We start from the raw sequence: 15238 nt of genomic DNA on the forward strand, positions 1-15238 counted from the left end.
CATTGGACTCAGACATTGTTCTAGCAATTATGTCAGTTACAACAAATATATACCGTATTTGCCGGCGTATAAGACGACTGGGCGTATAAGACGACCCCCCAACATTTCCACTCAAAATATAGAGTTTGTTACATTACATTACAGTACTATGGGCCACTATGGGCAACTATGTCTATCCCAACTGAAGTGCACCCGGTGTATAGGACGACCCCCCCCACTTGGAGGCATGTTTTTCAGGGGGGAAAAGTAGTCTTATATGCCAGCAAATACTGTATTTTATGCCCATTCATTTCTATGAACTTAAAATCAGATCTTTCTGGTGGAGAGTGGAGACAGAGGGTGTAATCCCTCCTCTGACTTCTATGCATTATTGATTACATTAATTATGATAGCTACAAACAATATACAAATTTCTCATCTTTCATCCAGAAAATCTGAAGCTGCTTCAGTCTATGCTTGAGAAATAGAAGAAGAAGAAGAGTTGGTTCTTATATGCCGCTTTTCCCTACCCGAAGGAGGCTCAAAGCGGCTTACAGTCGCCTTCCCATTCCTCTCCCCACAACAGACACCCTGTGGGGTGGGTGAGGCTGAGAGAGCCCTGATATCTCTGCTCAGTCAGAACAGTTTTATCAGTGCCATGGCGAGCCCAAGGTCACCCAGCTGGCTGCATGTGGGGGAGCGCAGAATCGAACCCGGCATGCCAGATTAGAAGTCTGCACTCCTAACCACTACGCCAAACTGGCTCTCAGAAATAGGTTGAGAAATAGGTTACTCAGATTGAGGAGCCATATCAGAGTCACAATCTAGGTGGAACTTGATTGGTCCCATGTCATGTGATCCCTGAGTGAGTACAAGTACAGGCCATGTACTGACCATTCACCTTTATGTTGCTGAAGAGTGGCAGATCAGCAGCTTCCTTCTTGAGGGAAACCATAAGGCCAAGGCAACGATCAAGCACCTGTGACTTCCTGTTTCAAGACCCATGTTATCTTATACAAGAATCCGCTATTCATCAACATTTCTATATCATTCTAGTACTGTCAGACCCACATTCCCTGCCATTCTCTGTTGTGCCTTGACATTATGCACTGCTAATGTAGTATATATTACAATAGCAGCTGCTGGAGCAGAACAGTGCTTGTGCATACTACATGGCTATAATATCCTGGGTGATTAATATCCCCACACTGGTATTCATGTGTCATGATGTTCAGTCATAGTATATTGAACTTTAGGAGGATAATCAGTGTATATTTCTGAAATTCAAATCCTTTCTGTATGCCCTTTCAAACGTATCACTGCTTGTTGTGTCCACTGGGTAAGAGAATCATCAGAAACCTTGCCATGAGGTATTGTCTTAAGATGGGGCTAAGTAAAAAAATAAAATAAAATAAATTTCTGAGCATTAAGTAAGCCTATCCTTGTGACCATTTCCAGATGAAAATGAAGTGCTCATTTCCCAAAGATGAATGAATAACCCATCCCACAAAGATGAATGAATAACCCATTATGCATGTTGCTGAAACTTCTTTGCCTGCTCCTGTTGTACTCATTGACTCTGCAATAGATTGCCCAGCATTGCTTTCCTGAGCAAGGTGTGTTGTTAACTAGCATAATGATTTTTTCTTACGTTTAGGGATGTTTAATAGAACATGAGATCTGTCTGTGCATCCAGCAGTGCTTGTAGCTGTGACTGAACAACACAACTCGGTTGAGAAATACTGAAATCTCCGGATACTTGTGGGCCCGTGCGGTTCTCAGAAAAGAAGAGATCTACTGGTAATTTGAACCCATAGGCATACATTGACAGGCATACATGGTTAAGTCAAAATGTGTTCAGGAACACCCTCTAAGATTTAACTTCTAGTACAGGGTCAGTTAGAGCGGGGGGGGGGGGCTAACTGTGGCCCTCCAGATGTCCATGGACTACAATTCCCATGAGCCCCTACCAGCATTCCATGAGATTAAGAAAAAAATGTGCCTGACTGCCTGGTATCCTTATGTCTCTGTTTCTTTTACTAACGCTTTGCAATAATATAAACCAAGCAAAGGGACTAAATACCTAGCGAAAAAAGGAACACTAGAACTCTTAAGTTAACACAAGATTCCTTCCTCATTCCCTGAACAAACAGACTCTTAGAGAAGGGGGTGGGAGAGGAAAGCGGAAAACATTCAGATTTTTTCTTACCCTCTGCAGCTGCCGAAACTGCTAACGTGGTCCAGTCTCAGACCCTAGGGAAGACAGGCTGGTTTCTCAGTGTTTTCTCAGGAAGTCTGCAAAGGCTATAGGAAGGTGTTAGTGAGCGGTGTGATTATTCCCATAACAACAGGAACCACAAACCTGTCACCTTGGGAGCAATGAAGAGTTCAGGGCAAATAGAACCTTGCTTGGAAACCACACTGCACGGGTCAGCTTGGGCCAGGATCCCTGCCATTTCCCTTCAAGTTTCCCTTTACATCCACATAAGAATTTTTAAGAAACTTAAAAAATAACATTGGTAAATTTATAATAAAATTGTATGATTTAGCATTAATTTCAATCTCTATACCCAAAGACTGGGAAATAAACAATGCCTTGTTGATTTTTTTTTAAAAAATAGGTTCTAGGGGGAACACAGTAAATGATAGATCAGTTAACTAAATGACTGTCCCGGTTAAATTGGTAGAAAATGTTATTGAAGAAAGAACTGTTAAAAACATTCACACAGGGATATTTACACAGCTTAGACCTTTCTAAGACCATTGATTCCAGTCTCATGTTTGCACAGTGAGTGACAACAATCATGTAGATGGAAGTGAACCAGCAGGCACTGTATACCTGCACTTCCAAAACACATGGGATAATGGGATTTGGGCTGGGCTGGGCTGCCACCATCTGTTCTCTCTTAATAAAACAGTAATTGGTGTCTAGGATGGGGGGGGCAACAATTGGCCCCTTGGCCCCGGACTGACAAGCGGAGGGGCCAATTAGAAGGTGCTTCGCACCAGCCCGTCAAGTACAGAATTCCATCCTGTCAGCCAAGCCAGGGGCAATCTGGAGACATGGCTGCCATGGCAGTTTTGGAATGAACAAGAGCCAAGAAGCTAAATCTCAATCATAGAATCTAGTTCAACCCGCTGCAGAATGCAGGAAATTCATACCTACTACCCACCCACAGTGTTCCCAATTCCATGACCTGATGATGCCCTCACCCAAAAAACAAAATCCCTGAACAGTGTGGGCAGGAATAAATTCGCTTCGCAATTCCAAAATGCCAACTGGCATGCAAGAAAGGGCTACAAGAACCAAGCACTGACACAGTCCCTTCTGCCCACCCACTCATAAATGTCCTAAGTTCACAGAATCAGCATTTCTGTCTGATTGCCTATCTAGCCTCTGCTCAAAAACTTCCAAAGGAGAATTCACCACTTCCCAAGGAAGCCTGTTCCTCTGAGGAGCTGCTCCAACTATCAGCAACATCTTCCGAATCTTTAGTCAAAAGTTCTTTTGAATTTATTTCATCCCTTTGGTTCTGGTTTGATCCTTTGGGGCAACAGAAGACAACTCTGTTCCATCCTCTATGTCAGTGGTCCCCAACCTTTTTATCACCGGGGACCACTCAATGCCGGGGACCACTCAACACCTTTTACTGAGGCCCTGTGGGGTGGGGAGTTTACTCTACTCTCAACCACTGCCCTAGCGCTCTCTGATCACTATGGTAATGTTTAAACATCCCTTCAAAATGAGATACAGACACGCCACAACAATGAAGTGTGTTGTAAAGGGCTGGGGGGGATGAAGTAAAGGGCCCGGGGGGGGGAGAAGGTGTCCTTCGGGGCCCACCTCCAATTAGTCAAAGGACCACATGTGGTCCGTGGCCCACAGGTTGAGGATCGCTACTCTATGTGACAGCTCTTCAAGTACTTAAAGATGGCTATCATATCATCTTAGTCGTCTTCTCTCCAGGCTAATCCCAGGCTAAACATCCTAGCAAATGTAGGTGCTACTGGTAGGCAGAAGATCTGACCCAAGAAATGGGTTATCTCCCATTTGGAATAGAGTTGGACTCTCCTTAAAAGAGCAAGTGGATTAATGGGACTATTTCTGTAGTTATGATTTGCCAGCGCATTCTCACGACATTGAATTCTGAGTGTGGAGCCTGAATTTGTGCCTGGCAGTCTGCCTTTGTGATTTTCTCTGTCACCCGTCAGGGCTCCATTTGCAGAATGTGTTTTGCCCCTGTCTGTCATAAAAAGAGGTGGTTCCTCCTCCCATCCTGCCTCCCCCCCTTTTATGGATTGAGCATGTAAAATATTGCAATCGCATCCTAACACAATCAAAATAAAGAAAATACCTCCCCCTTCACCCCCTACTTCAAGGAGAGTTGCCAGGAAGGGGGGGGGGCTAAAACATGGAAGCTGCAAATATCTGCCCATCCGAGTGAGTGTGCCAAGGGCCAGAATGTGGCTCCTACTGGCTTGTTCTCGTGTCTCCTCCTGGACGCCGCTGATACCTCCACTGCTGCAGGTGGAAAGGTCAAGCAGGTGCTTGTGGCTCAGGCAAGGATGGAGAAGGGTGGCAGAGTTCAGTGGCGTTCCTTGTCCCTCAGCATGGCTCTTCAGCTGCAGCCCATCGCTGGGGCCATGCAATCAGGGAAGTAAAGTGAGCATGGCAGCGATAATGAGCTTGTGCTGTAACAATTGAAATAAAGACAATTTTAAAAATGCACACAAGCCCATCCTTGACTCCCATGGCACTCAAATCACCCAAGCAAAGGGGGGGGGTCTTGCATTGATGTGCACTCAGTCACCATGCACACAGGAAGACAAAACACATTGGCTGCCATTACACAAATGTTCTCCTGCATGAAATTTACAAAGTGCCCTGTTGCACCTTAAATCATAAGGTGCATTTAGATGCTGCAAAGGATGATGGGGGAGGGAGGGGTGCATGGAGCTGACCTTGTAGAGTGTCCCCAGAAAGCTGGTGCTTATGCTGCTGCTACAGATTCCCTCCCAGGGGAGGGGGAGGGGGAAAATCTGTTTTTAATAGCATTTGCAAACCGTGTGGCAAACGGAGTGCATTTAGATATGCCCCTCAGTAGTGAGATTTCAATGTAAACTGCTTGTGATACTGCGGAACATTAAGGCAGGCATGGAAACAGTTTATGTGACAGTGGTGGCCAGGGGGACATTCAGCTGCTGGGTGACCTTGGGTTCGCCACGGCACTGATAAAACTGCTCTGACCGGGCAGTGATATCAGGGCTCTCTCAGCCTCACCCACCCCACAGGGTGTCTGTTGTGGGGAGAGGAAAGGGAAGGCGACTGTAAGCTGCTTTGAGCCTCCTTCGGGCAGAGAAAAGCAGCATATAAGAACCAATTTCTTTTTATTATTATTGGTGGAAAGGTGGCATAAAAATGTTAAAATAAATAATATAATAATAAATGAGCAGCTTTTCACAATGGAGGGAGTGACACCCCAGGGATCTGTTCTGGGACCAGTGCTATTTATTTATAAATCACTCAGAACTGGGGCTGAATAGTGAGGTAGTAAAGTTGAGAATCTGGAAGAATCTATGATCAGAGTCAACATTGGAGATCATAACATCAGTAATCTCTGCTATGCAGATGATACAACACTCCTTGCTGAATCGGAGCATGATCTAAAGAGCCTGATAAAGAGACTAAAAGAAGAAAGTGAAAAGATGGGACTATACCTAAATATCAAAAAGACCAAGGTCATGACAACTACTGGCAGTAGTACCAAAGTCACGATTGACAACGAGAATATTGAATGTATTGATGATTTCATTTTTCTTGGCTCTATGATCACTCAAATGGTGGATGCAGCCATTAAATCAAACGGCGAATAACATTGGGCCAGAATACAATGTTAAGCATGAACCGAATATCAAAAAATAAAGATATCTGCCTTAATACAAAGTGCCAGCTAGTCAACGCCATTGTCTTCCCCATTACAAGCTATGGTTGCGAAAACTGGACCCTGAAGAACGAAGACAAGAGGAAAATAGAGGCTTTTGAATCATGGTGTTGGAGACGAATTTTGCGAATACCATGGACAGCCAAAGTTACCAATAAGATAGTTTTAGAGAGGAGCAAGCCAACTATATCATTAGAAGGGAAGATATTATGGCTAAAGCTAACTTACTTTGGACACATCATGTGATCAAACTTGCTAGAAAAATCATTAATGCTCAGCATGGTCAGTGGTAAAAGGAAACGTGGTCGCCAAAAGATCCGCTGGCTCGACACAATCAAAGCCGATACAGGGATGACCATGAACCAACTAAAAGAAGCAGTCATTGACAGAACGTATGTCAAAAACTTTCCTATAGAATCGCCAAGGGTCGGACATGACTGAACGGATAACATTATCACATCAAAGTTGAGAGGACAGTCAAATTCTTGAGGACAGTATAGCTCCAAAAGTATCTCCCCAAACTGAATTAATCATAGAATCACAGAATCATAGAATCATAGAGTTGGAAGGGGCCATACAGGCCATCTAGTCCAACCCCCTGCTCAATGCAGGATCAGCCCAAAGCATCCTAAAGCATCCAAGAAAAGTGTGTATCCAACCTTTGCTTGAAGACTGCCAGTGAGGGGGAGCTCACCACCTCCTTAGGCAGCCTATTCCACTGCTGAACTACTCTGACTGTGAAAATTTTTTTCCTGATATCTAGCCTATATCGTTGTACTTGAAGTTTAAACCCATTACTGCGTGTCCTCTCCTCTGCAGCCAACAGAAACAGCATCCTGCCCTCCTCCAAGTGACAACCTTTCAAATACTTAAAGAGGGCTATCATGTCCCCTCGCAGCCTCCTTTTCTCCAGGCTGAACATTCCCAAGTCCCTCAACCTATCTTCATAGGGCTTGGTCCCTTGGCCCCAGATCATCCTCATCACTCTCCTCTATACCCTTTCAATTTTATCTACGTCCTTCTTGAAGTGAGGCCTCCAGAACTGTACACAGTACTCCAGGTGTGGGAGCTCACCACCTCCTTAGGCAGCCTATTCCACTGCTGAACTACTCTGACTGTGAAATTTTCTTTCCTGATATCTAGCCTATATCGTTGTACTTGTAGTTTAAACGCATTACTGCGCGTCCTCTCCTCTGCAGCCTGTGGGAACAGCATCCTGTCCTCCTCCAGAATGAGCAACATGATGAAAAAACAAAAAGAGAATATGTCTTATTGTGAGATACTGAAAAACTGTGGGATCCCTGTTGCATCTGACTGGCCACTGTTGGAAACAAGTTGCTGGTGTATTAGTCCAATCCAGCAGGGCTACTCTTGTATTCTTATGGTTTTATGAGCCTTCTGTGATGGTCAAGATGTTGCAGATGAATGTTAGTGTATGTAGAAGTAAAGGTGAGCAAGGAGATTATGTTTTTTGAGGAGACAGTAACGCAGGATGTCCTTTGGATTAGTGATCCCCAACCTGTGGTCCTTCGACTAATTGGAGGTGGGCCCCGAAGGACGCCTTCTCTCCCCCCCCCAGCCCTTTACTTCACCCCCCCCAACCCTTTACAACACACTTCATTGTTGTGGCGTGTCTGTATCTTATTTTGAAGGGATGTTTAAACATTACCATAGCGATCAGAGAGCGTTAGGGCAGTGGTTGAGAGTAGAGGAGTAAACTACCCCCCCCCACCGGGCCTCAGTAAAAGGCGTTGAGTGGTCCCCGGTGATAAAAAGGTTTGGGACCACTGCTTTGGATAGCTTCCGGTTTAACCCCTTTCCCCCCAAAGCTGTCAATGAAAAGAGACTTGATATGGGATAGGATTATCTGTTCCTGTGCCTTTAGCTATTCCTTATCTTGTCTGATTCTATGCTGGACAATAGTGCTATCCTTGGCCATCTTTGTGCCAGAAGTAGAAAATCAAAATGACATTTACCCCGCACAGTATTTTAATGCTATACAAAGATGAAGGCAAGAACATGATACCCCCTCATGAATTTGCTGCCAAAATTGGTTGTTTTGTGGGAATTGTAGTCCATTAGCCAAAACAAGTCCACCCTCCTAGGCAGGGACTAACCATATTCTTTGATGTATTTTATAGTTGTTGTTGTTAGTTGCGAAGTTGTGTTCGACCCATCGCAACCCCATGGACAATGATCCTCCAGGCCTTCCTGTCCTCTACCATTCCCCGGAGTCCATTTAAGTTTGCACCTACTGCTTCAGTGACTCCATCCAGTCACCTCATTCTCTGTCATCCCCTTCTTCGTTTGCCCTCAATCGCTCCCAGCATTAGGCTCTTCTCCAGGGAGTCCTTCCTTTTCATGAGGTGGCCTTTTCATGAGGTATTTATATTTTATATACATTTTTAATGTATTTCCTCAGCATTTTATGAATGTGGATTTTATATGCCCATACTATGGAGTTATGCACATCCGTGGCCAGGATTTCTTTTTCTAGAGCTTCTTGAAATTTCCCTTGCCTTTTGTCAGGGCTCCCACTGCAGTTGTATTTGTCATTTACGAGTTTCCATGCGACACAGGTGTCAGGCAAGAACGCAGCACTGCAACATCATTGAAAAGCGCTTGCTGAGCGGGTTATTTGCATCAATAAAATTTCCAGCCAGCCCCGAGCTTCTGCAATATCATTTCAGCATTACAGGAAGCACATCTGTACAATATCTGCTCTAGTTTAGGAGACATTTTCTTCCCCTTAAGTGATTTTGTAATCCTACTGAGCTCCTCATAAATAATGCATTTTTATTTCAAAGTAGTCATGTTTATCTGGGAATTTTAAAAGCTACTTTAATTAGGTCTATTTATAGAAACTCTTTTTTATTTTTAGTCCTTAGTCTCAGATTCTTACAACAAAGGCTAGGAAAGCATGCCCAGTTGCAGCAGGTTAGGAAGAAATCAATCTTCCTTTATATAGCTCTTCACGTCTGAGAGAAAACTCAAAGGACTTTCAGTATGTGATTAGCAAGCCTTGCATGATTACCCCCCCCCACAAAACCTTTTCAGTATCTTTTCCCCATGATTAAAACTCTACATTACAAGAATTTTAAAACTCTGAATGGAAAATATAAGTTAGAACTAACGGCAATTTACATTAAGTAGAAAGTATTGGGTAGAGCAGCCTTTTCCAACTTTTTTGCTGTTAAGAAACCACTGAAGCATTCTTCTGGCTTCTAGAAACTCTAGAAATGGTGCGATTGTGCCAAATATGGTTGGGAAGCATAGCTGTGTATACGCCTACCTGTAACCCCCTCCCCTTCCCACCCCCTCCAGACCCATCATTGACCATTTTGGGAGGGAGGGTTGACATGACCATATATGATCATATCACCTGATAAATGCTTAACAAATTTAAAAAATATATACAATATTGACTCCCACCCTTTCAGGAAACGCTTATGGGGCCATCAAGAAAGCCTGTGGTTTCATGAAATCATGGCTGAGAAAGCCCGGGGTAGAGAAAGAGAAAACACACTTTCCTTCTGCCCTTGTCTTTCATCCATCCAATGACTCATCTTCTGGGGGTCTCAGGGGGATATTAAGGGTTGTCTGTAGTAAGAGACTTGACACAATTGCTAGGCCAGTAGGAAGGATTTTTTTACAGGCTGTAGAGCTGGCTTGGTTCCAAAGGCTACAGCAAGCCTTGGGAGTCTGCCATCAGTAAAGACCTTCAGCTTGCCTGAGGCAACCCAGTAAGAATAAGGTTATTAAGGGGCACTACAAGAAAATAATGGAAGTACAAGAAGTATTACATATTTAGAATCAGAAGACAAGCAGAATGATTAGCAGCCACGGAGTCTTAATAATTCTTCTTTTCTGGGAATAATATCTTAGCATGTTTTTATTTCATCAGTACTCTCATGTAAAAAATCAGATCAAGTCTCGCAAATAAATATACATTATTGAACATTAGAACTTAGAAGAGCCATACACATGGCTGCTCTGTTTGGTCATATTGTACCCATACCCATCCATCCCGAGTTATAAATATTTGGTGGAGAGAATCTTTATGAAAATCCCCATAAGCAATAGTGCTCATGTCTGGGCTATTTTTTTAAAGTCACAACTGGTTACATCAGGCAGAGACTACCGGCTTTTTCCACAAAGGTTACCCAAAGCAGGTAAAACACGTTCCTTTAAAGAGGACTCTTTTAAGAAGTTTTGGGGAATTGTTGGACCTTTACCATTCTTAAAATGGGAGAATTTAAAAATACATAAATGCTGACTTCATCAAATTACTTGCTGGTTGCATTTCCAACACAGGGCCAGATTAAGATATGCTAAAACTTTACTCTGTCAAGATTCAAATGCCCCATGGCATTACTAATATTCCCAGTATCCCAGGATATTTTTCTTTTTGTATTTAGAGCCTTGCTCAGATTATGAGGCCCTAAACTGTAGTTTCCTTAGCTTGTGTGTAAATCTAACCCTGACCTCAATAATGTATACCAGATTTCCCTATTTCCCTACAGCAAGCACAAAAGTCTCACTCTGAGCATCAGCAGAACTAGGATGAACAACTCACATTGGCCCATTATGCATGGCCGCCGAAACGGCGATTTCGGGTCACATCTGCAAATTTAATAAGTATCCCCTCTAATCCCTCATCCAATTCATTTATAAATATGTTGAACAACACAGGCCCCAGGACAGATCCTTGGGGTATTCCACTTGTCACTCTTTTCCAAGAAGATACTGAACCATTAACAAGTACCCTCTGGGTATGATTTGTCAACCAGTTATTGATCCACCTGACAGAATTAGGATCCATACTGCATTTTACCAACTTGTGAACAAGAATATCACGTGGAACCTTATCAAAAGCTTTACTGAAATCCAGATAAACTATGTTCATGGCATTCCCCTGATCCATCAAGGTCTTTCTCGAAACTTTCTCGAAAAAAGAGATAAGGTTGGTCTGACATGACTTGTTCTTGTGAAACCCATGCTGAGTCTTAGAAATCACAGCTCTCAGTTCCAGCTGCTCAAGGACCAAGTGTTTGATTATTTGTTCAAAAATTTTGCCAGCTACAGATGTCAAGCTGACAGATCGATAATTACTCGGATCCTCCTTTTTCCCTTTCTTGAAGATGGGGACAACATTTGCCCGCCTCCAATCGTCTGGCACCACACCTGTTCTCCAAGAAGTGTCAAAAATAATGGACAGAGGTTCAGAGATGACATCTGCAAGTTCTTTTAGTATCCTTTGATGCAGTTCATCTGGCCCAAAAGATTTTGTTTCATTTAAAGAAACTAGGGCCTAGTCTGCACACAATGGATAATGCACTTTCAATGCACTTTAGAAGTAGGTTATCTTGTTCCGCACAGGAAAATCCAGCTGCCAAAGCACAATGAAAGTGCATTATATGTGTGCGGAATGGGCCTAGGTGTTTGTGGACTGTTCCAACAGTGATCCTAGGCCACCATTCCTGTCCCCCGTGTTGTGTTACATTTTTGCCACATTGAGCACTATTTCCCTCCCAAGAGAAGACCGAGGAGAATAGGAGTTAAGCAGTTCAGCCCTCTCTTCATCATCTGTTATAATTTCACTTTCTTTTCCTTGCAGTGGTCCTATGGTGTCCCTATTCTTTTTCTTGCTTGAAATATAACTAAAGAAGCCTTTTTTGTTATGTTTAATATTTCTTGCTAGCCTCAGCTCATATTGAGCTTTAGCTTTTCTAACACTCCCCCTACAATTATTGGTTATTTTTTTATTCTCATCCTTGGTAATAAGGCCTTCCTTCCATTTCCTAAATGAGTTTTTTATTCCTCAAATCTTTTGACAACTGCTTATGGAGCCAACTTGGCTTCCTTAGGCTCCTTAGGCTCCTTCTTCTCCATATTATTTGGTGGGCTGTGCTAATCTCCATGCTGCTGCCAGCTCTTGGGATATTTGTCCAGCATCATCCCTTGGTGTTGTTGGGTTTGGGTCCCAGCTGGTCTTTCCTTTTATCAGAGCCCTGCACCATTGATCATCCTGAGGTTGCCCACCAAAATGGGTCCCCTTGTGGTCTCCCACTGCTCAGGGACAGTAAGTGCAGTGGAGGGGAAACTACCCCTAGGCAATCTAAAAAAATAAAGATGTGAAAGATTCCTGTATTTGCAATAATTCCATCAGCATTCTTGTAGTTACTTTGCATTTCATTTCTAGACTGGAACTGTACTCTGAGGTAGCGATCCCCAACCTGTGGGCTGCGGACCATATGTGGTCCTTCGATTAATTGGTGGTGGGCCCCGAAGGACACCTTCTCTCCCTTAACTTCATCCCCCCCCCCGGCCCTTTACAACACACTTTGGGTGTCATTGTCTCCCATCACTCCCAGATGGGACTATCTCGCTGCAGAGAAACAAGCTCAGGGTTCCCATTGATTTGTCATTGTCATGAGTTAAAATTTCCATGAAAATAAAATGTTCCTTATGTTCATTGTTGTGGCATGTCTGTATCTTATTTTGAAGGGATGTTTAAACATTACCTTATTGATCAGAGAGCGTTAGGGCAGTGGTTGAGAGTAGAGGAGTAAACTATCCCCCCCACTGGGCCTCAGTAAAAGGCGTTGAGTGGTCCCTGGTGAGTGGTCCCCAGCGTTGAGTGGTCTCCGGTGATAAAAAGGTTGGGGACCACTGCTCTGGGGCACAGGATACTTGACCTCTGAGGTACCTCCTGCTCAGCTGTCAGCACATAGGAGACTATGGAGACTTCAGTAATAGGCCTCTTTATTGCATCCACCTGGAAGACAGCACTTACTGATGGCGAGCACTAAGCGCCACACACTGGAGGTCTGCAACCAGCACAAATGGAACAAGGCCTAAGCTAAGGTGACCAGATTTTAACATTGGTAAAGCAAGACACCATTGACCGGGGGGGGGGGGGATGTTCTAGATTGCCAGGTACCCCCAGATACCCCTCCAAAAGTGGGACAATCTAATCACCTTACCTAAGCAAGGCCTCTCCCATACAATCCCTGAGACGGGAAACAGTTGCTTGAGGTCTCAATTACCTCCAGGTGAGGTCTGCCGATCTCCTGGAATCACAACTTATCCCCAGACGATAGAGATCCTTTCCCCTGGAGAAAATATTATATCTAAATGGCGGACTCGATGGTGTTTCATTCCACTGAAGTACTTCTTCTCTAGTAGGCATCACAGAAACTTGGTGGAATGATTCTCATGACTGGAATGTAATGGTGGATGGATATGAGCTGTTCAGAAAAAACAGAATAGATCGAAGAGGTGGAGGAGTGGCACTGTATGTTAGGAAAGGGCTTACCTGTCAGGAAAAGGGCTTACCTGTCAGGAAAGTCAGGAAAGGGCTTATCTGTCAGGAGAGCGTATCTACAGTGGAAAGCATCTGGGTGAAAATAAGCGAGGGGAAAACAAACAGTGTGGTGGTTGGTGTCTGTTACCGACCACCTGACCAATGAGAGGATGTGGATGCTGCACTTTGTGAGCAGCTTGAGAAAATATCCAAGTGGCAGGACCTTGTCATCATGGATGACTTCAATTTCCCAGATGTGTGCTGGGAAACAAACTCTGCGAAGCGTCCTCAGTCATGCAACTTTCTGACCTGCCTGGCTGACAATTTCATTTATCAAATGGTAGATGAACCCACAAGAGGTTCAGCCATACTGGACTTAATACTGACCAAGAGGTAAGAGTTGGTGGATGAGGTGAAAGAGGTGGGGACCCTAGGGGGAAGTGACCATGTCCTCATAGAATTCCTTTTGAGATGGGAAGGCAAGAAAGCTTGTAGCCAGATATAGATGTTGGATTTTCGTAGGGCAAACTTTAATAAACTCAGAGACATGATGAGTGTCATACCATGGACGAGAATGCTGGAAGGGAAGGGAGCATGTGAAGGGTGGGCGCTACTCAAACAGGAGCTATTGCATGCTCAATCAATTGCTATCCCAGAAAGACGAAAACACTGCAGGAGCTCTAAGAAGCCTATTTGGATGAACAGAGAACTTCAAGAGGAACTAAGAAAGAAAAGGAAAATGTTCAGGAAATGGAGGGAAGGACAGAGCTCTAAAGAAGAGTACCTACAGGTTACTAGGCACTGTAGATCAATCATCAGAAAGGCCAAAGCTGAGTGAGCTAAGATTGGCCAGGGAAGCCCATTGTAACAAGAAAAGATTTTTCAGTTATGTGAGGAGCAAACGTAAAGTAAAGGAGGCAATAGGCCCACTGTTGGGTGCGGATGTACAAACTCTAACGGAAGATGCAGAGAAAGCAGAAAGGCTTAGTGCCTATTTTACATCTGTTTTTTCCCACAGGTCAGAGGGTTTAGGCACATCTAGAGATGGCCATAGCCAAAGGATAGTGTCTGGGTGGCAGGTTAACATGGATAGAGAGGTTGTCGAGAGGCATTTAGCTGCACTGGATGAGTTCAAATCCCCTAGTCCAGATGAAATGCACCCGAGAGTGCTCAAAGAACTTTCCAGAGAACTTGCACAGCCCTTGTCATCTTCAGAACCCCTTTAAGGACTGGAGATGTCCCGGAGGACTGGAAGAGAGCAAACGTTATTCCGATCTTCAATTTGGTGATCCAAGGAAGTCAGCATGGATTTGTCTCCAACAGGTCCTGCCAGCCCAACCTGGTTTCCTTTTTTGACCAAGTAACAGGTTTGCTGGATCGGGGAAATTCATGTGATATCATTTACTTGGATTTTAATAAAGCTTTTTACAAGGTTCCCCATGATGTTCTGATGGATAAGTTGAAGGACTGCAATCTGGATTTTCAGATAGTTGTGGATAGGGAATTGGTTAGAGAACCGCACTCAAAGAGTTGTTGTCAATGGTGTTTCATCGGACTGGAGAGAGGTGAGTAGCGGGATACCTCAGGGCTCGGTGCTCGGCCCGGTACTTTTTAACATATTTATTAATGACCTAGATGAGGGGGTAGAGGGACTACTCATCAAGTTTGGAGATGACACCAAATTGGGAGGACTGGCAAATACTCCGGAAGATAGAGACAGAGTTCAACGAGATATGAACACAATGGGAAAATGGGCAAATGAGATGCAATTTAATAAAGATAAGTGTAAAGTTCTGCATCTGGGTCAGAAAAATGAAAAGCATGCCTACTGGATGGGGGATACGCTTCTAGGTAACACTGTGTGTGAACGAGACCTTGGGGTACTTGTGGATTGTAAACTAAACATGAGCAGGCAGTGTGATGCAGCGGTAAAAAAGGCGAATGCCATTTTGGGCTGTATCAACAGGGGCATCACATCATAGTCCCATTGTATACGGCACTGGTCTGACCA

At 43.9% G+C, this 15238-nt stretch overlaps 1 protein-coding gene across 2 annotated transcripts in view; it reads right to left on the bottom strand.

Moving 5' to 3' along the window:
• Positions 1-2293, bottom strand: part of LOC143838215 (spermatogenesis-associated protein 7 homolog) — a 91044-nt gene extending 88751 nt beyond the window's left edge. For both annotated transcript variants that reach the window (XM_077339240.1, XM_077339231.1), the window contains exon 1: positions 2189-2293. The gene's annotated coding sequence lies outside the window, so the exon portion shown is untranslated. The remainder of the gene's footprint in view (positions 1-2188) is intronic.
• Between the last annotated feature and the right edge of the window lie 12945 nt (positions 2294-15238).

The sequence above is a fragment of the Paroedura picta genome, chromosome 1 (assembly GCF_049243985.1).
Source record: "Paroedura picta isolate Pp20150507F chromosome 1, Ppicta_v3.0, whole genome shotgun sequence".
Classification (NCBI taxonomy): Eukaryota; Metazoa; Chordata; class Lepidosauria; order Squamata; family Gekkonidae; genus Paroedura; species Paroedura picta.